General features: G+C 45.9%; 1 long non-coding RNA gene across 1 annotated transcript in view; it reads right to left on the bottom strand.

Moving 5' to 3' along the window:
• Positions 1–2,852: 2,852 nt before the first annotated feature.
• Positions 2,853–22,596, bottom strand: part of LOC102949406 — a 28,297-nt gene continuing 8,553 nt past the window's right edge. The window contains exons 2-3 of the long non-coding RNA XR_445158.3: positions 4,028–4,177; positions 2,853–3,615 (exon numbers count right to left, since the gene is read on the bottom strand). This is a non-coding gene — a long non-coding RNA (uncharacterized LOC102949406). The remainder of the gene's footprint in view (positions 3,616–4,027; positions 4,178–22,596) is intronic.

The following is a 22,596-nucleotide window of genomic DNA, read 5'->3' as shown; positions in this document are numbered from 1 at the left end:
TCTGTTTCCCACTCTCTGTCCCTCCCACTCTCATTCTCTCTCTTTCAAAAAAAAAAAATTAGAAAAGTAGTTTTTTTAATTTAAAAATAATTTTAAAAATAGTAAAATAATAATAAGAGAAAAAAGAAAAAGATTTAAAAAACAAACAGGGGTGCTTGGTGGCTCAGTTGGAAGAGCATGTGACTCTTAATCTTGGGTAATGAGTTCAAGCCCCACATTGGGTGTAGAGATTACTAAAAAATAAATAAATACACTTTAAAAAACAAACAAAAAAACCCCACTAAGGCTGTTCATCATGTATTTCCAGCTCTCTGCCTCCTAGCATGTGGCAGGATTATACTTCCTGTCCCTGTGGTTGACTTGGCCATGTGACTATTCATGATGGGAGCAAGAGCAAAACATGTTGCTCCCCACCACAACTCAGGGCGCCCACCAACCCCCCACCAACCCACAGCTGGTGTTTAGTGTGAGGGAGAAGCTGCTGCTGTTACAAGGCATGAAGGCTTTGCGACTGTTTGTTATGCAGCATACCTTGAGCATCCTGACTGATCCACTTCTATCGCCCCTAAAAGAAGTTTTTAAAACTCGTGTGTACACCCTTGCACATTTTGAAGATGACATCTACAATAGTCACTAAAAATTTAAATTATTGCAAGGGATGGGCCCCTGGGTGGCTCAGTCAGTTAAGCGTCTGACTTCGGCTCATGTTGTGATCTCACAGTTCGTGAGTTCGAGCCCCACATCACACTCTGAGCTCTCAGTGCAGAGCCTGCTTCGGATCCTCTGTCTTCCTCTCTTTCTGCCCCTCTCTTACTTGCATGCCCCCTCAATCTCTCTCTCAAAAATTAGTAACAATAAAATAAAAAAACATTTGAAAAATTCTCATGGGGCACCTGGGTGGCTTAGTCAGTTGGGCATCTGACTTCAGCACAGGTCATAATCTTGCAGTGCATAAGTTCGAGCCCCGCATCAGACTCTGTGCTGACAGCTCAGGGCCTGGAGCCTGCTTCAGATTCTGTGTCTCCCTCTCTTTCTGTCCCTCTCTTGGCTCATGCTCTGTCTGTCTAGCTCTCTCAAAAATAAATAAAACATTAAAAATATTACAAGGGTTGGAATTTCCCACCTGATGGAAATACTAATATTTAACATAAAAAACTATTATGTAAGTCTTTTTTTTTTTTTTAAAGTAGGCGTCACACCCAGCGTGGAGCCCAATGCAGAGCTTGAACTCATGACCCTGAGATCAAGAACTGAGTGAGATCAAGAGTCAGATGCTCAACTGACTGAGCCACCCAGGTGCCCCTGTTATGTAAGTCTTCTAAATGTATCCAGTGGAATCTAAACATTAAAACACTTTCTTCCCTGCTATCTTCAGGTTTTTAAATCCACCAGCAAGCTCTTCTCCAACATTTGGAAATTTTACACTTTTTCCTTTTTCTCCTTAAATCCATGTTTCCATTCCACATCCTCTGTACATCTTTGCCATAAGGGGATGTATTTTTAGGCTTTAAAGTCTTTTATCGACCACTTTATCATACTTGGCTAGAACCAAAAAAGTATATAAACTGGAATTTTGAAGTTTACTTTATTCCCTACCAACCGTAAGTCCTAAGTGTTAAACGTGTCTCCTGAATTGAATTACCAGTACAAACAGAATGAGTACACAATTGACCAAAAGAACAGAAAAAACAAATTTTGATGAATAATTTTTAAACATAAAAAACATCTTTTATTGAGGCATATACTGCTAAAGACTAATAGATGTGGTGCTAGCAGTCTTTTTTTTTTATAACAGAAATAGATTATGAAACATTTTATAAGATGAAGACTGTAATCAGAATACTTTATGTGATTTGATATGAGAAGTTAGACTCCATTCTTGAATACCACAAAGAATCTGAAAGAAATATGGAAATACTGGGGTGCCTGGCTGGCTCAGTTGGAAGAGCACATGACTCTTGAGCTTGGGGTCATGAGTTCGAACTCCACATCAAGTGTAAAGATAAATAAATAAATAAGCTTTAAAAAAAAAAAAAAAAGAAATATGGAAATATCACCTGTCAGTTGCAGCCAATGTGTCCTGAAAAGGTTGATATTCCCAGAGACTGTGCTCCCTGCTCAGCATCCCTAACCTCCACTATGCTTGCTGTTCAGAGGCACCTGCTGTCCCCACCTAACTAAGGATGATTCTTTTTTTTTTTAAGTTTTTATTTATTTATTTTGAGAGAGGGACAGAGAGAGTGATCAGGGGAGAGACAGAGAGAGAGAGGGAGAGAGAGAATTCCAAGCAGGCTCCACACTGCCAGTGCAAAGCCCCAGTGCGGGGCTCAAACTCACAAACTCTGAGATCACAACCTGAGCCAAAGTCGGCTGCTTAACCGGCTGAGCCACCCAGGTGCCCTGAGACTAATGCATTTCTAGACAAAAGGAGAGGTGAAGACAGTAGATCTTAAAAGTTTTCATCACAAGAAAAATATGTTTGCAACTATGTATGTTAGTGGCTGTTAATTAGATTTATTGTGATGATCATTTCATAATATATACAAATACCAAATCATGATGTTGTACACCTGAAACTAATATAATGTTATATGTCAATTATACCTCAGTTAAAAAAAAATTATACCTCACTTGAAAAAAAAAAAGGAGGGGCACCTGGGTGGCTCAGTCAGTTGAGCTTCCGACCCTTAATTTCAGCTCAGGTCATGATCTCACAGTTGGTGGGATCAAGCCCCGCATCAGGCCCCACACTGGCAGCGCAGAGCCTGCTTGGGATTCTCTCTCTCTCCTTCTCTCTCTGCCCCTCCCCTGCTCACTTTCTTGCTCTCAAAATAAGTAAACTTTAAAAAATAAAATAAAAACTTAATCAGTTGTTTTTTTACAAGATTCTTTTTCAGATTCTGTGTATCAGTCAATAAATTAGTAAAACCTGTTTTCTGGTTTTCCCAGCCCCTGCACCTGGAAAGACTGTGCACCCCAGAAGTTTGTGTACCCTTAGTTTGAAGACATCTGAGCTTATCTGCCAGGCCTGGGAACTAAAAAAGTTCACAAAATCCTTCTTGTTTCCAAACCTGCTGGCTCTCAGATCTGAACTGGAGTAAAAGCTTTACATTCCCACAGCAAGACCAAGGCAAACGATGGCTTTGGCAGGGAGGTCACAGCCAAGGGACGACAGGAGGGGAAAAAAAAAATCACAGTGACACAATTCAAAACTCTCCACATTATACTTGCCAAGTGCTTAGCACAGTGACTGGCAAGTAGTAAGCAGTAAATAAAGGAGAGAGCCACGCAGATGCATTTCACATGCACGCCCCTCAGTCTGGCACAGTTCTGAGCTTCAAATGTCATTCATTGCGGGTGTTGAGTAGGTTGGTGCACAGTTGCTGCTGAACTAACAAGGTAAGGCTCTGAACTAGAGCCTTCGGCCACCTGGCGGTGAACTGTGCACCTACCCCACGCCAGCCCCTGAGCCGCAGCTGTCCACCTGCTTAAGGGCATCGCTGTGGGCTTCAGGCACAAGGAAATGGAGATGGGGAGTCCGTGGGAGGTGGCTGGAGGCTGTCAGTCATCCCAGGGGGGTCGCTCAGTCCCCCTTCCCTGCCTGCGAGCTGAGATCTGGTGAAGAAAAGGCAGAGAATGGCTCAGAGCCCAGGAAGCTCCACCTCCTCCCTACCCTGGCGGGAAGTCCTGGAGTGCCTGACCCTCTTTGCTACCGGCAACCAGTGGGGTAACGAACACAAATTCTGGAGTCTGGCAGACCCGGACACTAACACGGCCTTGCCTGGCCCACCGCTGACCACTCGCCTTGGAGGTCTGCCCGCGCACCTGCTGCTTAGAGGCGCTTCATCTGATCATCATAGCCATTAACCGATGAACAGTGACGGTCAAGGAAGAGCTGCCGCCCTGTTCATCCTGGCCGCTCCAGACTGTCGTCCCCCCCTTTTCCCACGCTCTGTCCCCTTGATTTTATAACCCAACCCACGTTGGGAAAGCCTCTTTCCATTCCCATATCCGAATTCATCCTCACCTTTTCATTATCTCCACGGTTAAGACCTCCGTTTGTGTTGTATTAACTTCGTTCCGTCCGACTTCGTAAACTCCGCCCTTTCCACTGGTCCATAACTGAATCATGGGAAAGACAGACTCTATGAATGCAGTCGATCTCCTCCAGTGACACCTAGGCGAAGGAAGAGGGCCCCACCAAGTTTTGGTGTTGGAAAAATTGTAATTAACATCCAAGGGCTGCTGAAGGAAGGCGCGTTCGTGGCCAACAGTGTCCTGCAGGGGGCGCTGTCCACTCAGTGACTCATCACCGCTCAGAGATGGGGGTGGAGTCTGGTTTCACAACCCGTCTGGATCCCAAGTGCTGACAGGTCAGTTGCTAAGTGTCTACTTATTAAAATGTTTGCTTTGCTAGAAGCAGTCCCAGAGAGCTCAAGGAAATAACACCCTTCTTTAAAACTGCAAGAAAGTACATGTATCCTGCAGCACACACACAATTATTTCAGAAATACGCCATCAAACCACTCCTACAACAAGCCTTAGCAAAGGTCAGGGTTTGAGAGCTGTTCTTTTTATCCTTGGAGAATGCTCCGTTAATGGGTACCGGAATCAAGGATTCTTCAGTGTGTGCGGGAATGTTACTGATTTGATATATAATTAGGTTTGTTTTTTTTCTATTCGTATTCCAGTTCAGGTTTGCTTTTTTCTCTTTTCTGGTTTAACTTTACTTTTTTTGGATATGTAAAACATTTCCACGATCCAATGTCAAAACTATGAAAAAGAGGGGAACTCAGAGAAGTGTGTTCCTCCAATTCTACACCCCAGTTCCAATGCGCGGGTGTTTTCCCCACCCCCCAAGTGTTTCTCCGGCACCAGCTGGGTGTCCTGACAATTCAACTCAATTCTGATGCTGTCTACCTGGAGAGACCATCAGACGCCACAGGTTAAGGGCTCAGCCCTACAAGACTGCCACCCCTCTGTCCCACCCCACCTCACCCCTTCAGATGCCAATCGCAAATCCAGGTTACTGTGCTTCCGACTGACTGGCTATGGATGGTAAGTTCCAGTGACCTCCTCCCACGGGTTTTATTAATTTGCTAGAGCGGCTCCCAGAACCTAGAGAAACACTTTACTTACTAGATTACCAGTTTATTATAAAGGCTGTAACTCAGAAACAGCCAGATGGAAGATATGCATCTGGCAGGGTACAGGGACGACGCGTGGGGCTTCCGGGCCCTCTCCAGGAGTGCCACTCTCCCCAAGTCTCCACGTGCTCACCAACCCGGAAGCTCTCGGAACCCTGTGCTTTTGGGTGTTTATGGAGCTTTACTGCACAGGCACGTATGATTAAATCGCCCACCACTGGTGAGATCAGTTCAACCTCCAGCCCCTCTCCCCTCCCCTCAATGCAGGGGGTGAGCCTGAAATTTCCAACCCTCTAATCACGTGGTTTGTTCTCCAGGCAACCAGTCCCCATGGGGGGGAGGGGGGGGTCCCAAAGTCACCTCATTAACATAACAAAAGACACTTTTTGCCGCTCTCACCACTTCGGAAATTCCAAGGGTTTTAGGAGCTGGGTGCCAGAAACTGGGATGAAGACCAAGTACTTATTTGTTATAAATCATAGTATCACAGGGACACCTGAGTGGCCTAATAGGTTGTGCGGCCAATCTTGATTTCCATTCAGGTCATGATCTCACAGCTGGCGAGATAAGAGCCCCCAGTTGGGATTCTCTCTCCTTCTCTCTCTGCCCCTCCCCTGCTTGTTCTCCCTCCCTCTCTCTAAGTGAATAAATTTAAAAAAATAAATAAATCACAATATCACAGTTCCCTTTCCCATCCTGGAAGTTCATTTACAGCAGCCTCCTCCAGGAAGCCCTCCACACCCACTGTTTTTATTTTTATCTTATTTCATTATTTCATTTTATTTATTATTCTCAAATTAGTTAACATACACTGTGGTCTTGGTTTCAGGAGAACACAGTGATTCATCTCTTATGTATGACACCCAGTGCTCATCCTCCTTAATGCACCCATTTAACCCCCTCAATCCAAATTCTGTCCTCTGTATTTGAGTCGCTTATGGTTTGCCTCCCTCTGTTTTTATCTTATTTTTCCTTCCTTGCCCCCGTGTCTTCTGTTCAGTGTCTCAAATTCCACGTATGAGTGAAATCATAGCATATCTTTCTCTGACTTATTTCACTTAGCATAATACCCTCCAGTTCCATCCACTTTGTTGCAAATAGCAAGATTTCATTCTTTTTCATCGCTGAGTAATATTCCTTCATATATATATATATATATATATATATATATATATATATATATATATACCACCTCTTTATCCATTTGTCAGTTGACAGACATTTGGGCCATCTGCAAGAGGGAAAGTCTTGTTGGATGACATCTAGGAGCCCTGCCAGCTCCGGGCCACCTCATGCCCTGACACAAACCTGGACTGCTGAGCCCTCAATCCAAGACAGACAAGGTGGAGGCCAGAACAGTGGGTGTGGAGTGCTTCCTGGAGGAAGCTGCTGTAAATGAACTTCCAGGATGGGAAAGGGAACTGTGATATTGTGATTTATTTTAATAAAATAAAATAATAAAATAAAATAAAATAAAATAAAATAAAATAAAATAAAATAAAATAAAATAAAATAAAATAAAATGACTTTCCCTCTTGCTGATGGAAATCAGTAAGTCAGGCTTCTGGCCACCTGGGCAGGAACCTTGTGCACACTCCCTCCAGGAAAGGTAAAGACTCTCGGGCAGTGCGTGGGGTGGGGGGGAGGCGCTCACCTTTATCCAGCTGCTTCCAACCAGCGTGTTTCCATCTAAATCCTCTTACAACACTGTCTGAGGGCTACTCTTCCAAGAAAGACACAGAGAGGCATGGAAAGGTCAAAAGACCCGACTGCTCTGACCTCTACAGTCCTTGCCTTTCAAGCAGCATCACACAAAAAGGTAACATTCTGCCCCTCCTGCTACTCAGTTTCATCCTCGGTTCCCAGCTTGTACCTGCAGCAGCTGCTGCCACCGCCTTGCAGGCTTCCAAGCCAGCAGTGCACAAGCCATTTTTAGCTCTTCCTGCTCCTTCACCCTGGCATCCAGTCTGTGGGCACAGAATCCAGCCCTCTAGGGCTGGAGGAAACCACAAAGGGCATGCAGTTCGGCCTGCCCACGCAGCACTTGGATTCCCTCTGAACAGTGGTAGAAGCCATTGCCCAGGTTCAGCCTAAACACTGCCCCCCACCTTCGTGCCAGGGAGGTGGCCACTTCCTGACATTATCTGTTACATCTTGAAACAGTTATGATGTTCAGAAGAGACAGCCTTGGGCGGAGCTGAAATCTGCCTCCCTGTTGCCTCTCCTTTTTACCTCCCTCACACACACTTCACTGGTCCTGGATTTTTTTTCCTGGGGTATCACAGAATCGACCTTCCCCCACCCCATCTTTGCCCTTTAAACCTGAAGGTTAGGGGGCGCCTGGGTGGCTCAGGTCATGATCTCACTCTTCATGAGTTCGAGCCCCACATTGGGCTCTCTTCTGTCAGCAAGGAGCCTGCTTTGGAACCTCTGCCCCCTCTCTTTCTGCTCCTCCCCCACATACTTTCTCTCTCTCTCTCTCTCTCTCAATCTCTCTGAAAAATAAATAAACTTAGGGGGCATCTGGATGGCTCAGTCAGTTAAACGTCCAATCATGATCTCACAGTTTGAGTTCGAGCCCTGCATCAGGCTCTGTGCTGACAGCCTGGAGCCTGGAGCCTGCTTCGGATTCTGTGTCTCCCTCTCTCTCTGCCCCTCCCTGCCTCACACTCTTTCTCTCAAAAATACAAACATTAAAAATACATATAGGGGCGCCTAGGTGGCTCAGTCAGTTTAACCAACTTCTGCTCAGGTCATGATCTCAAGGTTCATAGGTTCGAGCCCTGCATGGGGCTCTGTGCTGACAGCTCAAAGCCCGGAAACTCCTCGCTCTCTGCTCCTCCCCTGTTCGCACTCTGTCTCTATAAAAAATGAATAAACGGTAAAAAAAAAAAAAAAAAAAAAAAAATACACACACAAATAAACAAACTTTAAAAAATAATAAAATTTAAAATAAACATGAAGGTTAGGATCACACCCCCGCCCAGGGTAAATATTCCCCAGTGCTCCATTGGACATGATTTCAAATCACTAGCCTGTCTGGCCCCTACTCCAAACATGCTCCCGTTTAGGCAAATCAAGCATTGTAAACTCTGCCTGTGAGGCCCAAGCAAGTGACCTCAGTGGGGGGAGGGGGGGGGAGCTTTAGCAAAGAGAGTATGTGTCCCTTCTACTTTGCCTTCCATGGGCATAGATGACCTCCGTCAGGGAAAGACTGTAAGACTGTAAGGCCTGGTAGTCCTCGGCCAATGAAGAAGCAGGGGAGGGGATTCATGCTAGGAGATAAACTGTCTGCTGTAACCGCCCAGAGTGTGCCTGTCCATCAGACACCTGCTCTTGCTAGAATGCTAATTAAAGCCTCACTTCACTGTGCTCCGGGTCTCTGTGTCCCTCCTTTGACTGGGTCAGTGGGCTTATTTCTCACAACCCCCTTCACCCAAGCCCCTGCCCTAGGACCTGCTGTGGCCAGACTTCATTCAGCTAAGTGTGGCTCCTTCTAGAGAGCAGGCAGGCCAGAGACTTAGCTAGCATGCCCCCTGGGCCTCTCTGATCTTGTGACAGAACTGTCCTTTCTGCCCTTTCCTCCATACCTTTGCTTAACCTGTCCTTCCTCTCAGAGAGCCTTCCTCCTCACCCACCCACGTCTCGCCCCAGCTTGGCCTAACTCCTCCTGAGGCTTTCCCTGGTAGTGTCAGCCCAAGTGACAAAAGCCCTTATATTTTGCCAATACCACATCTGTAATAAGGAAGTAATGACGGACCAAACCCAGAGAGCATTCAAGAAGTAAATGAGGCGAGGAGCGTCTGGGTGGCTCAGTCAGTTGGGTGTCTGACTCTTGATTTTGGCTCCGGTCATGATCTCACAGTTTGTGAGTTCGGGTCTCACGTCAGGCTCTCAGCTGACAGTGTGGAGCCTGTTCAGGATTATTTCTCTCTCTCTCTCTCTCTCTCTCTCTCTCTGCCCCTCCCCTGCTTGCTCTAAGAAAAAAAAATTTTTTTTTAAAAAGGAAGGAAGAAAAGAAGAGAAAAGAAAAGAAAAAACTTAACAGAAACCCATGGGGGAGGGGAAGGAAAAAAAAAAAAAAAAGAGGTTAGAGTGGGAGAGAGCCAAAGCATAAGAGACTCTTAAAAACTGAGAACAAACTGAGTGTTGATGGGGGGTGGGAGGGAGGGCAGGGTGGGTGATGGGTATTGAGGAGGGCACATTTTGGGATGAGCACTGGGTGTTGTATGGAAACCAATTTGACAGTAAATTTCATATATTAAAAAATAAAAAAAAAAAAGAAAAAGAAAAAAAAGAAAAGAAAAGAAAAGAAAAGAAAAGAAAAGAAAAGAAAAAAGAAAAGAAAATGAGGTGACTCATGTCAAGCACTTGGAGCAGTACCAGATACACAGGAAATGCTCAATGAACAGGAGCTCTTACTATTAATCCCCCGCTTAGCACTGACTCCACGTGCCATCTTAACACTCTTTCACATAGGCTCCTCTTACCTTTCCAGCTAAATGATGAAAGAACCCGGCATCTGGAGGCCGGCAGACCTGGGTCTGAATCCACGTCCGCCATGTCTTACCTGGTGAAGTCACACAACCTCTGCTTCTGTAAAATGGAGCTAATGGCTCCCACCCGTCAGGGTTGTGATAAGGATCAAATGAGGCAATGTCTGCAAAGGTTCTAAGTAAACTGGGAAGAACTTCAGTGAGAAGCCTGAGTTTCCGGGGGAGGAAATTCCAGACCAGCCTCCAGAATGCTGGAGTCAAAGGCAAGCCAGGCGGTTCTGTCTTCGAGCAGACCCAGAATGTTCAACAGATAGTTTTCGAGAGCAGCTACTCTGGGCCAGACCCCGTGCAGAGTTCCTGTAAAGATGGGGCCAATCCTCAAAGTAAACGCTGTAAAGTCACCTCTAAATCTCCAGCCACTGGGCCATCACCCAGTCCCCAACCTGCCCTCTCTCTAGACCCTCACCTGGGACCTGGTATTTCCACACCTCCTCACGTCCCTTCCTGGACTCTGCCCATCCCTTTCTGTACCACATTCATTCGCCCACTCACTCATTTGTGCATTACACAATTATTTATTCAGTAGTCACCAGCTGTTCTGAAAACAAGTTGACCAGAATCCCTGCCCCTCATGGGTCTTATATTCTAGTAACTCATTACAGAACTTTTTTGCCTTGGGGCGACTGTGTGGCTCAGTAGGTTGAGTGTCCAACTCTTGATTTCGGCTCAGGTCACAGTCTCACGGTTCGTGAGCTCGAGCCCTGCATCGGACACTACACTGACAGTGTGGAGCCTGCTTGGGATTCTCTCTCTCTCCCTCTCTCTCTGCCCCTCCCCTTCTTACTCTCTCTCTCTCAAAATAAATAAAATAAAATAAATTAATTTTAAAAATCGGGGCACCTGGATGGTTCAGTTGAGCATCCAACTTTGGCTCAGGTCATGATCTTTCTTTGCTCTAAAAATTCCACTGTTTTCCCACTACTTATGCTAGTCTACCACTTTGAACCTGGCCTTGGGGACAGTTAGGGATCTGGCTCCACTCCCTTTCCCTCCCCACTCACTTCCTTTCCCAGGAAGGAAGGCACCCACAGGCTCAAGGTGGGCCACACCCCCTCAGACTGGGTGCCTTAGCTCCCTCAGTCCTGGAAACGCCTCTGCCAAGGGATAGGCAGCCAAATGTTTTCCCAGTAGGGGAACCTGTTCTCAGCCCCGCCCACGGCCTAGCTCAGGGGCCTCTCCTCCCCAGGAGCTCTGCCCTCATTCACCTGGGAGCTCCCCAGGGTAATTTTCCTTGTCATTTCCTCAGCATCTGCAGAGTGGACACGCCTCCCTGGGAATCCATCTGCGTGTGTGCACCAAGGACATAGCTGGTAACATATAGTTTTGTGGGTGGCCAAAGAAGTGAGCAGGGAACACTGTCCAGTGGAGAGATTGCAGAGAGGGTCTCATGGGCGATGTTCATATGATCCTGGATGAATGAGCAGGGTGTGACCACAGGGAGGAGAATCACCCACTAGCTAGGGGTGGGCCAGCGGGGGCAGGGACAGTGTGGTGTAGGGGTGCAAAAGTTTGCTTCTTCCCTTCTACGTTCTTTGCCTGGTCTAATAATTAAATTGATGTAAGACCGATTCACAGGAGAAAAGCATACAAAAGTTTAGTAACTTTTTTTTGTTTAAGTTTAATAACTCCTGTGCACAAGGGGGAGACCCGGGAAAATTGAGTAACACTGCCGACCCCACCATGGCCCAAGCTCATCATCTTAAATACCATCTTCAGCCAGAGGCAAAGGATGTTGGTGGTGGGAGTCAGTTATGGGAAGTTAACGGAAAAGCACAGGAAGCAAGAGTAAAGTTGTTATGCAGATTTAAATCCGGGCCTTAGCCACTGACTGAAGATTCTAAAGATTTAGGTATCTTCCTCTTTTTGGTACTTAAGGGGAGACACCCTAACAAATGAAGATTTCCTTTATAAATGTAAATGTCAAATGGGTAACTATTTAGTTTTGCCAGTGTCTGCTGTTTTTTAAAAATAATCAGCTTTTAAAAAATGGCCAGCATAAAATAATATGCCAAAAAGGCACATTTGGGATGATATATATATATATTTTTTTTTTTAATTTTTTTAATGTTTATTTTTGAGTGAGAGAGACAGAGTGCGAGCAGGAGAGAGGCAGAGAGAGAGACAGACAGAGTCTGAAGCGGGCTCCGGGCTCTGAGCTGTCAGCACAGAACCCCACACAGGGCTTGAACTCGGGAACGGTGAGATCATGATTTAGGCCAAAGTCAGACGCTTAACCAATTGAGCCACGCAAGTGCGCCAGGGGTGATATATTTTGCACCCCTTTAGTGTCCAGATGCATGGGACATGCAAAGGAGCCATCCAGCGTGCCAGTGAGCTCGGAAAGGAAGGTGAGGAAAGGAACAGAATAGAGAAAGAAGGTGGAAGAGAGGTCATTTTGATGTGGAAATGTTGGGGTTCGGAGCCAACAGCCAAGAAAGAATTCTTGAGACATCTTCGGTGTACAAAGGTGGTTTTCCTAAAGCACAGGGACAGGACCCGTGGGCAGAAAGAGCTGCATGGGGGTTGTGACAGGTAACTGATTATATAGTTTCAAGTTGGGAGAGGGTCAGGCATAGGGTACGTCTGTAAGGAATTTTCGAAACAAGGTTTCCAGGACCTTGAGGGGCTAGCTGCTGTTACGAAAAGGTCATTGGTTACTGTTAGGAAAAGGTCAGTAAAACCTCAGTCATGAGACCCTTCAGATGTCTATCTGGGTCATATGCTTGGGGGATGATTTTTAACACATATCTTGGTGGGTAGAGAGAAAGGAAGTTTCCAAAGGAATTTCTATATGTTAAGGTAGACTTACAGGACCCTGGAGGTCAGGATGATGTTAAGTTCAGATTGCCTTTTGCCCTTAGCAAAGTGTCACTATTAAGGTGGCTGAGTTCTTAGAGGAAGGTCACTCTACTGTTTCAAGGATGTGGCACTGGGTTGTCAGGCAATAAGGAAACTTATTTATTTATTTTTTTTAGGTTTATTTGAGACAGAGAAAAAAAGAGAGGGAGCAAGCACAGGCAGGGGAGAGGCAGAGAGAGGGGAGAGAGAGAATCCCAAGCAGGCTTCACACTGTCAATACAGAGCCTGACTCAGGGCTCGATCTCCTGAACTATGAGATTAAGAGTGGGACACTCATCTGACTGAGCCACCCAGGAGCCCTTAATTTTTTTCTTTTGCCTTTGTTCCCCACATCAACCTGACTGGGAAAGGTCTTGAGTGTCAAGCTGGGAACTGTGACCTCAGCAGGTCAGTGGTCAAAAGCTCAAAGAGGACAAGGCCAGGTTATGGACATGAGTGAGATTTAGGGGATCCAGGAGAAGTGGAGACTGACGTCTTCAAAAAAGTGATGTGGGAAACAAAAGCAAATGAAAAATTAAATTTCCTTGCTGTCTATAGCCCACTGACAAGTCCTTGGGACAGGCAAAGTGACATTTCTCTAGGAGCTCAGCTGCCTCAATGGTGACACTTTGCTAAGGGCAAAAGGCAATCTGAACTTAATATCATCCTGACCTTCAGGGTCTTGTAAGTCTCCTTTAATGTATAGAAATTCCTTTGGAAACTTCCTTTCTCTCTACCCACCAAGATATGTGTTAAAAATCATCCCCCAAGCATATGACCCAGATAGACATCTGAAGGGTCTCATGACTGAGGTTTTACTGACCTTTTCCTAACAGTAACCAATGACCTTTTCGTAACAGCAGCTAGCCCCTCAAGGTCCTGGAAACCTTGTTTCGAAAATTCCTTACAGACGTACCCTATGCCTGACCCTCTCCCCCAACTTGAAACTATATAATCAGTTACCTGTCACAACTCCCATGCAGCTCTTTCTGCCCACGGGTCCTGTCCCTGTGCTTTAGTAAAACCACCTTTATGTGGGGCGCCTGGGTGGCTCAGTCGGTTAAGCGTCCGGCTTCGGCTCAGTCATGATCTCGCAGTCTGTGAGTTCGAGCCCCGTGTTGGGCTCTGTGCTGATAGCTCAGAGCCTAGAGCCTGCTTCAGATTCTGTGTCCCCCTCTCTCTCTGCCCCTCCCCCACTCATGCTCTGTCTCTCTCTGTCTCAGAAATAAACAAACATTAAAAAAAAAAAAAAAAAAAAAAAAACAAACCCACCTTTATGCACCGAAGACGTCTCAAGAATTCTTTCTTGGGGAGCAGGTGGGTGGTTCAGTTCGTGGGCTCCTGACTCTTGATTTTTGGCTCAGGTCACAATCTCACAGTTCGTGGGTTCAAGCCCTGCATAGGGCTCCGTGCTGACAGCACGGAGCCTACTTTGGATTCTCTGTCTCCCTCACTCTGTCTCTCTCCTGCTTTCTCTCTCTCTCTCTCTCTCTCTCTCATAATGGATAAGATAAACATTAAAAAAAATACATATTTTAAAAAAAGAAGAATTCTTCCTTGTCCATGGGCTCCAAACCCCGACATTTTCCACATCAAAAAGGACAGGCACTCTCAGCTCCTAGCAATGGAGCCAAGGTGGATACAAGGCTGCCATAGCTTCACATTGCTTTGAGAAGCCAGAAACCCAGTCTTTATAGTGAAATTTCCAGATTGCAAACACTACCACCCCCAAACAAAACGTGTTCATGGGCTTCAGTTTGCAGCCTCCGGGCAGGGTTTTAGGTGGCAAGATCAGAGCTAGGCACTGGCCCAGTGATGCTGGTGACTGGTGGGGAAAATGGCCTGGAGGGGTCCACAGTGGAGGCAGGGACGCAGTTGTTGACCTGGGTCTGAGTCAGGGGTGGGATAAAAAGGAAAGGAGAGCTCGGAGAGGGGTAAGGTTGCTGGACAAAATAGAGAAACCCCCCAGTTAAATCTGAATTTCAGATTGGGTGCCTGGGTGGTTCTGTCAGTTAAGCATCCGACTTTGGCTCAGGTCATGATCTCATGGTTGGTGGGTTTGGGTTCGTGAGTTCAAGCCCCTCATTGGGCTCGGTGCTGAAAGCTCATAGCCTGGAGCCTGCTTTGGATTCTGTGTCTCCCTCTCTCTCTGCCCCTCCTCCGCTTGCACGCTCTCTCTCTCTCTCACCCTCAAAAATACATATTTTAAAAAATCTGAATTTCAGATAAATAAAAAATTTGTTTTATTATTTATATTTTGAGAGACAGAGCACAAGAGGGGAAGGGGCAAAGAGAGAAGGAGTCACAGAATCTGAAGCAGGCTCCAGGCTCTGAGCTGTCAGCACAGAGCCTGACATAGTGCTCAAACTCACAAACTGTGAGATCATGACCTGAGCCGAAAGCAAACGGTTAACTGACTGAGCCACCCAGGCGCCCCTAAAAATTAAAAGCAAATAAATAAATAATTTTTAAAGTAAATGTTTGTTCAGTTTTTTAGTTTTTTAAAAATGTTTATTTGTTTTTGAGAGAGAGGGAGAGACAGAGCACAAGCAGGAGAGGGGCAGAGGCAGATAGGGAGACACAGAATCCAAAGCAGGCTTCAGGCTCTGAGCTGTCAGCACAGAGGCCGACACAGGGCTCAAACTCACAAACTGTGAGATCATGACCTGAGCTGAAAGCAAACAGTTAACTGACTGAGCCACCCAGGCTCCCCTATTCATTTTTTAAAAATAATTAATTTATTTTGAGAGAGAGAAAGAGTGAGCAGGGGAGGGGCAGAGAGAGAGGAGAGAGAGAGAATCTGAAACAGGTTACAAACTGCCAGCAAAGAGCCTGATGCGGGGCTCGAACCCACAAATCATAAGATCATGACCTGAGCTGAAGTCAGATGCTTAACCAACTGAGCCACTCAGGCACCCCATGAAAATCTTTTTAGTTTCAAAAAATGATACAAAAAAATAACTCCTTGTTCATCTGAGGTTCCAATTCAGAAGGTATTCTGTAATTTTATTTGCAAAATAAACCTGGCCACCCGGGACTGGGGTCCTATGGCAAAGAACCTGACACGTGGGCAGCAGTGCTGTAAGGTGTCCAGCAAAGGTCAGGGCAGCAGCGCCTCCCTTGGGTACCTGGTGAGGGCTGCTGGGCCCTTTTAACCCAGGCCACCGTCCAGGATGAAAGAGCCAGTTGAATCCCAGATGTCAGCAACCCCCACTCCCCCGCCCCCACCTCCTTGCCCCAGGCCATTGTTGCAGGGTGACCCTCAGGCTGGGCTCTGGAGTGGCAAGGAGACTGAGTCCATGGAGAGGAGGAGGAATAGGGGAACCTTCCTTTCCCCAGGGCCTCTTCCTGCAGCACAGCCTGGCACTGTCTGCCTTCCCTCCCCCTGCTTAGGAAGATGGTTCCCCCATCACTCTGATCACCTTTGCTGGACGGGGCTGGTGGGCAGGCTGAATGTTGTGCAGGGCTAGTGGGCAGGCTGGGTGTTGTGCGAGTGGGGTCTGCACCAGGTTTCCTCCTCCCCTTTCTGCCCACCTGGCTGGGTCCTCATCCTCCTTGACCTGCCTTCACGAGGGGCAGTCCCTTCAGCCTTAACCTTGAGCTTGGTTCTCTCTCCTGACGATCTCATTCGGGGCTTCAGTGACCATCTGTAGGCTGAGGACTAAAGCAGGACATTTTTTTTTTATCCTGCCTACTTAAACCCCAAGGGTATTCTGACCTGCTGTACTGGGGGTCCCCTCAGCCTGCTCACCTCCTCTCCTCCCTGACCCTTCCTCCCTCCCTCTCTCTCTCTGCCCTTCCCCTTGGTCCCTCCTTCTCCCCTCTCCTTCCCTCTCTCCCCTCTCCTTCTCCCTCTCTCCTAGTGTTCCTCAACTATTCTTTTCTTGTAATGTTTATTTATTTATTTTGAGAGAAAGAGAGAGAGGGAGAGAGAGAATCCCAAGACACAGGGCTCCATCCCATGAACCTGTGAGATCATGACCTGAGCCAAAATAGAGTCAGATGCTTAACCGCTAAACTGACTGAACCACGCAGATGCCCCTTCCTCAACTATTCTTTCCTATCTCTCTCTCCATTTCTGTCTTATTCCCAAAGCTGCTCCAAAATTTCTTCTGGATTCCTTAAGAAATGTAGACAAACTATGACGGCTCCACCCAACAATGGAAAATAAAACTGATAGGTAAACCTGCAGGGTAAAATTTATGATTGCCTTAAAACTCTTGGAAAAGTCAGCTCTGCTTGACATAATGGAGAGCTGCAAAACTCAATCCAGGAGACTGGAACTCGTAGAAATACAAGTTGCAAAAGTATGTATAAACTGACTGATGAAGAAAATTTTGTTTAAAAACTAGACTGAATAAAATTAAATTAAGAACTGATAGCCATGGGGCTCCTGGGTGGCTCAGTCAGTTAAGCGTCGGGATCTCAGTTTTGGTTCAGGTCATGATCTCATGGTTTTGTAGGTTTGAACCCCGCATCGGGCTCTGTGCTGACAGCGCAAAGCCTGCTTGGGGTTCTCTGTCTCCCTCTCTTTCTGCCCCGCCCCTGCTCGCATTCTCTCTGTTTCTCTTAAAATGAATAAACTTCAAAACAAACAAAGAAACAAAAACACACCTGGTTAGAATGGCTGTGATCAAAAAGACAAAAAATAACAAGAACTGATGAGGATGTGGAGAAGAGGGAACCTCTGTGCACTGTTTGTGGGAATATAAATTGAGGCAGCCACTACGGAAGACAGTACGGAAATTCCTCGATGAATTAAAAATAGAACTACCATACCATCCAGCCATTCTACTTCTGGGTATTTCTCTGAAGAAAATGAAAACACTAACTTAGAAAGAAATATGGACCCCTAGGTTCATGGTGGCATCATTTATCATAACCAAAGGAAGGAAGAAGCCTAAGTGTCCATCAATGGATGAATGGGTAAAGAAAATGTGAAATACATGTACCATAAAATAGCCAGAAAAAAGAAGGGATTCTTGCCATCTGTGGCAACATAGGTGGATCCTGACAACAATACACTAAGTAAAACAAGTCAGAGAGAGAAAGACAAATACCATACAATCTCACTTATATATGGTATCTAAAAAAAAAAAAACATAACAGGAGCACCTGGGTGGCTCAATCAGTTAAAGCGTCCAACTTCAGCTCAGGTCATGATCTCGCGGTTCATGAGTTTGAGCCCTGCATCGAGCTCTGTGCTGACAGCTCAGAGCCTGGAGCCTGCTTTGGAATCTGTGTCTCCCTCTCTGCCCCTCCCCTGCTCTCTCTCTCTCTGTTGTCCCCAGCTTACACTCTCTCTCTCAAAACTAAATAAAATATTTTATAAAAATTAAGAAAAAAGAATAAACATTAAAAAAAATTTTAATAAAAAAAATAAAAAACAAAAGCAAACATGAAACCAAGCTCAAAAATAGAAAGAACAGACTGGTGGTTGCCAGAAGCAGGGATGGGAGGGTGGCTGAAAGGGTGAAGGGGGTCAAATGGTACAAACTTCTAGTTATAAAATGAGTAAGTCATGGGGATATACAGTATTGAGTATAGCATGGGGACTATAGTTGTGAATATTGTACTGCATACTTGAAAGTTGCTAAAAGAGTACATCCTAAAATTTCTCATCACAAGAAAAAAAATCTGTAACTATGTATGGTGACAGATATTAACTAGATTTATCATAGTGATCATTTTGCAATATATACAAATTTGAAGCATTATGTTGTATACCTATAACTACCATAATGTATGTCAATTCTACTTCAATAGAAAAAAAGAAGTTAATTTGTGGGGCGTCTGTGGCTCAGTCGGTTCGGTGTCAGACTCTTGATCTCAGGTCAGGTCTTGATCTCAGGGTCGTGAGTGCAAATTCATGGCATGGAGCCTACTTAAAAAAAAAAATCAAATCGAAATATTTCCATTCAAGGAAACCACAGGGTTAAAATGCCTCTCATCTGTTGAAGACTAACAATTTTATATAACTGCCTGATCTCCAGACATAAATACACAGCTGCTCATGGAACATTCTCACCAAGACATCTCAAAGCCTCATCAAATATAGACGTCCAGGGGCGCCTGGATGGCTCAGTCGGTCCTACTTCAGCTCAGGTCATGATCTCACGGTTCATGAGTTCAAGCCCCACATCAGGCTCACTGCTGTCAGCACAGAGCCCACTTTGGATCCTCTGTCTCCCAATCTCTGCCCCTCCCTCACTTGTGTGCTTTCACTCTCTCTCTCTCTCAAAGAAATAAACATTTAAAAATATATATGTATAGATGCCCAAAACCAAACTGTTGATTTTCTCTATTAAACTGTTCTTCCTCTCAGACACCCATCTTAGATGTCAGGACCATCACCCATTCAGTCACTCATGGCCAAGACCAACAACACGGGAATTGCTGCACTGAGGTCCAGGAGAGGACGGGATTTCAGACAGATGACCCTGATACTTGAGGCTGCAGTCGCCCTGGAAGCTTGTGCCAATTGGAAAGACGTGGCTGGGAGGGCGAGCTCACCTCTCATGGCCTTGCACAACTGGAGACAAAAATCAGAGTCAGGATGGGGCACCTGGCTGGCTCAGGCAATAGAGCGTGCAACTCTTGGTTTTCTTTAAGTTTACTTACTTATTACTTACTTATTTTGAGAGCAAGAGAGCATGAACAGGGGAGGGGTAGAGAGAGAAAGAGAGAGAGAGAGGGAGGGAGAATCCCAAGCAGGCTCCGTGCTCAGCGCAGAGCCCAATGTGGGGCTCGATCTCACAACCCTGAGGTCATGACCTGAGCCGAAATCAAGAGCTGGATGCTCAACTGACTGAGCCACCCAGGCGCCCCTTTTCCTCTTCTCATAAGGACACCAGTCCTATTGGATTAGGACCCCGTCCTTATGACCTCACTAAATCTTAATTCCCTTCATTACTAGGCCCACTGGAGGTTAGGGCTTTAATGTGTGGATTTGGGAGGGACACAGTTCCATCGCTAACAGCCCGGACACAGAATTCAGCCCAGGGGCTGAGCGTGATGAGATCACCACTTCCCTCAGCAGGATAAAATCCCCCTGGTGACCCCAAACCCGGCCCCTGATGCGGCTGCAGCTTCAGGTTTCCCCACAACCCCAGCTCCAGACATACTATTCTCTCTGAGTCACCCCCACCTGTACCCACCCACTTCAGGGCCCCACATGTGTCCCTCGGCCAGCATACCCTCACCCTGACCCCTAAAGGTCTTCCTGACCCCCCACACCAGGTCTGGCCCCTGGTTACCCCCCTTTGTGGCACCACTTTGACCACTGGCATGTCTTTTTTTTTTTTTTTTTTTTTTTTACATTTATTTATTTAGAGAGACAAAGAGAGTGGAGGATGGGGCAGAGAGAGAGAGAGAGAGAGAGAGAGAGAGAGAGATCCCAAGCAGGCTCCACACTGCCAGAGTGGAGCCCGTTGTGGGGCTCAAACTCATGAACCGTGAGATCATGACCTGAGCTGAAGTCAGAGAATGTGTGACTCTTGATCTCCAGGTTGTGAGGTCAAGTCCCACACTGGGTGTAGAGATTACTTAAAAATAAAATCTTTAAGAGGCAACTGGGTGGCTCAGTCAGTCACCTGACCCTTGATTTCAGCTCAGGTCATGATTCCAGGGTCGTTGGATAGAGCCCCATGACCAGCTCCTCACTGAGCATGGAGCCTGCTTGGGATTCTCTCTCTCTCTCTCTCTCTCTCTCTCTCTCTCTCTCTCTTCCTCTCTCTCTCTCTCTCTCCTCCTCTGCCCCTCTCTCCAACTTGCATTCTCTCTCTCTCTCTCAAATAAAAAAAAATGAAAAATGAAGAAAAAAAACAAAGTCAGGGGCCTGCCAAAGGTAGGGGACCAATAAACACTAGTTGGGTTAAGCCCCAGAGGACTGCACCCTAGAAGTAAAGCTGAACTGAAAACCAGCCCTTCCCTGAATAGTAGTCCCACTCTGAGTCATCCTGGGGCAACATCATGCCCTAAGTATGAACTAACATGATCTCAGTTTGCTAATCCCTCCAGGCACCTGGCAAAGGCAACAGAAAATTCTTTTTGGCAAATGACAAAATCACCCCACTGCAAATTATTTCTACAAATAATATCACAACTGTAATATTCAACGTACAGAAACAACCAGACACGTGAGAGAAAGCAAGATTCCTTGAACTAAAACCATCAGAAACAACAGTCAACAGAAATACAACTGGAAGAATTCTGGACTATAAAACAAATTACATGTACTCTGTTCAAAAAATTAAATACCAAAGGGGCACCCAGGTGGCTCTGTCGGTTGAGTGTCCGACTTCGGCTCAGGTCATGATCTCAAAGTTCGTGAGTTTGATCCCCGCATCGGGCTCCGTGCTGACAGTTCAGAGTCTGGAACCTGCTTCGGATTCTGTGTCTCCCTCTCTCTCTGCCCCTCTCTCACTCACACTTTGTCTCTCTCTCTCTCAAAAATAAATAAGCATTTAAAAAAAAAAGAAATTAAATAACAAAATTGAAACTTCCAGCAAGGAACAGGAAACTATATAAAATTATATAGCACATGTATAAAAGGAGTAAGTGGAAACTAAAAAGTAAATTACAGGGGCGCCTGGGTGGCTCAATTGGTTAAGTGACTGACTCTTGGTTTTCGGCTCAGGTCATGATCTCATGGTTTCGTGAGTTCGAGCCCCGCATTGAGCTCTGTGCTAACAGTGCGGAGCCTGCTTGGGATTCTCTGTCTCCCTCTCTCTCTGCCCCTCCCCCACTTGCACAGTCTCTGTCTCTCAAAATAAGTAAATAAATTAAAAAAATAAAAATAATAAAAATAAAAAGTAAATTATAAACTTAATGGGCTGATTTTTTTAAGTTTATTTATTTTTAAGAAAGTGCAAGCAGGAGAGAGGCAAAGAGAGAGGGAGAGAGAGAATTCCAAGCAGGCTCTACACCATAAGCGCTGAGCCTCACATGGGGCTCAAACCCATGAACTGTGAGATCATGATCTGAGCTGAAGTCGGATGCTTAACTGACTGAGTCACCCAGGTGCCCCATTAATGGACTGATTTCACAGCAGATTTGACGTGGTTGAAGAATGAATCAGAGAAGTGGAAGACTGGTCAGAGAAAACAATCCAGAAAGAAGTATGGAGAGACAAAAAAAGGATGGAAAAAAAACAGAAGAAAAGGTTACAGATATGGAACCTACAGCAAGAAGGCCTCACATACATCTAGTTTCAGTCCCAGAGGAAAAGAAGAAAGAGAGAGCAGAATAGAGGCAATGTTTGAAAAGATGATGGTTGAGAATTTTCCAGAATGGGTACAAGATATCAATCTATAGATTTAAGAATTCAAACGGATCCCAAGTAATCTCACGATCCGTGAGATCCCACCCTGCATCTGGCTCTGCGCTCACAGTGAGGAGCCTGCTTGGGATTCTCTCTCTCTCTCTCTCTCTCTGCCCCTCCCCTGCTCATGCTCTCTCTCTCTCTCTCTCTCCAAAAATAAATAAATCAACATTTATACAAAATGGATCCCAAGCAGAGTAAATAAAAAGAAATCCATACCTTGACCCATCATGGTTGAAAATGTAGAAAATCCAAGACAAAGAGAATAGGAAAAGCATCCAGAGGAAAATGATAGCTAATAGTGCTGGTCATTTACCTCTTGTGTCTCAGGTCACAGCTACAATCTGTTGTGTGGTGCTGGGCTAGGGTCTGCGAATGGCATTTCCCAGGCCCCCTTGTCAGATGACCTCCTGTTTGGTTCTGCCAGTGGGAGGCACTAAGGGAGATTAGCCGGCAGGGGAAGGGGATTCCTTCCTGTCTCTACTTCCTGCTGGCTTTACTTCACTGGCATCCAGCTCCTTTCAACACTCCCAGCACTAGCCACACCAACCCCCCTTGCAGGTCATAGCCCAAGCCATCAGGGTCCCTCTTCTGGGGGTCCCCAGAAGGGCTTCCTTCTCCAAGACTCTAAGTGCTGTTAACCCTGCCCCTTCCCTCTTCTCTTCCCAGGTCCAGGGGTAGAAACTATAAACCGGGGCAACCTCAGTACCCTCTTTTGCTCTTTGGGTCTTCC

The sequence above is a fragment of the Panthera tigris genome, chromosome A1 (genome assembly GCF_018350195.1).
Source record: "Panthera tigris isolate Pti1 chromosome A1, P.tigris_Pti1_mat1.1, whole genome shotgun sequence".
Classification (NCBI taxonomy): domain Eukaryota; kingdom Metazoa; phylum Chordata; class Mammalia; order Carnivora; family Felidae; genus Panthera; species Panthera tigris.
The sequence above is the reverse complement of the archived record's forward strand: the minus strand, read 5'-3'. Positions and strand labels throughout refer to the sequence as shown.